General features: G+C 70.2%; 1 long non-coding RNA gene across 1 annotated transcript in view; it reads right to left on the reverse strand.

Moving 5' to 3' along the window:
* LOC105305891 overlaps positions 1–966 on the reverse strand; it is a 9,269-nt gene extending 8,303 nt beyond the window's left edge. The window contains exons 1-3 of the long non-coding RNA XR_897119.2: positions 618–966; positions 333–447; positions 54–179 (exon numbers count right to left, since the gene is read on the reverse strand). This is a non-coding gene — a long non-coding RNA (uncharacterized LOC105305891). The remainder of the gene's footprint in view (positions 1–53; positions 180–332; positions 448–617) is intronic.
* Positions 967–1,206: the final 240 nt, after the last annotated feature.

Consider the following 1,206-nt stretch of genomic DNA (forward strand, 5'->3'; position numbering starts at 1 on the left):
ACTAAGCATCTCTTCCCTAGGCCCCACGAGGCATCACCCGAGCTGCGTGTTACCTGAGCTACCTGCGCCGCACACTGCGCCCTTGCCACCAGCCCTTTGCTTTCCCGTCCATTCCTGAGTGACGGAGGGGCTTCACGTCGTGCCAGAGGACGTCTGTCTGTCCAGCGACAGTCATTCCCCTGAGTATTTTACAACACAAATGCGAAAGAGGAGTCAACTTATTAAAACAAAAAAGCGCTTCGGGGGCGGGGGCGAAGCGCTGGCAGGAGCGGTCGGTACGACCGGCACCGGGGGCCGGGGCTCCGTCCCGGACTCTGGGGCGGAAGGCTCACCTCAGGGCCCTCGTGGCAGCTCGCTGCGAAGACGCCCCGGAACTGGGTCTCGCGGGGACACTCTGGGCGGCGCGGGGCAGGCGACCAGACGCGAGGCCTCGTGTGGCATCTCTCACTGTGAGACAGTAGACCGAGGAAGGTGGAAGGGAGAGCCGCGCGCGCCACCCCCAGGACGACCCGGCCGCCGGTGCAACACCCCTCACCCCGCCACCACCCCCCGCCCTCCCTTAGCTGCCGGCGGAGACACCGGGGTCGGGCGCGCAGTCCCCTGGGCCGGCCTGTTACCGATGAAGAGGGGGCTTGGGTTGTTTGTCCCCGGAGTGGACCAGCCCGGCCCGACTGCAAGCGGCCTCTGGCTGGTCCTCCCGGGCCGAGCTGGGGGGCGGGGCAGCGGCTGGATTGGGGTGCGGTGGCCAGATTGGGGGCGGGGATCAGGGTGGCGGCTAGGCTCGGGGGTGGGGGGGTGGGAGACGAGTATGTGAGAGTGGGAGGGGGTGCGCGCTGCTCGGCCCGGCCGGGCTGCGGGGCCGCGGGCCGGGGCTGCGCGAGAGGCGACTGCGCCACAAAAGCCTGCGCGTCCCTCCCTCTTCCTTCCTCCCTGGCTCCCGCCTCCCTCTCCTCCGCCCTCCCCTCCTCCGCCCACCCCTCCTGGCTCCCCGCTCCTCCCCCGGTCGCAGCCCGGCAGCTGGAGCGGGCGGAGCCGGGGAGGGGGCGGGCGCCCGAATATGCAGATGAGCGAGTGACGGACAGCTCCGCGTTCCAATGTCCCTCGGAAACTCGAGCGCTCCTTCCTCAACTCCTCACTCCCGACTCCAGACTCCCCCAAACCCCGACCGCCGGCCTGGCGCGCGGCTGCGCCCACCGGCTCCGCGCC

Source organism: Pteropus vampyrus, unplaced genomic scaffold (genome assembly GCF_000151845.1).
Source record: "Pteropus vampyrus isolate Shadow unplaced genomic scaffold, Pvam_2.0 Scaffold402, whole genome shotgun sequence".
Taxonomy (NCBI): Eukaryota; Metazoa; Chordata; class Mammalia; order Chiroptera; family Pteropodidae; genus Pteropus; species Pteropus vampyrus.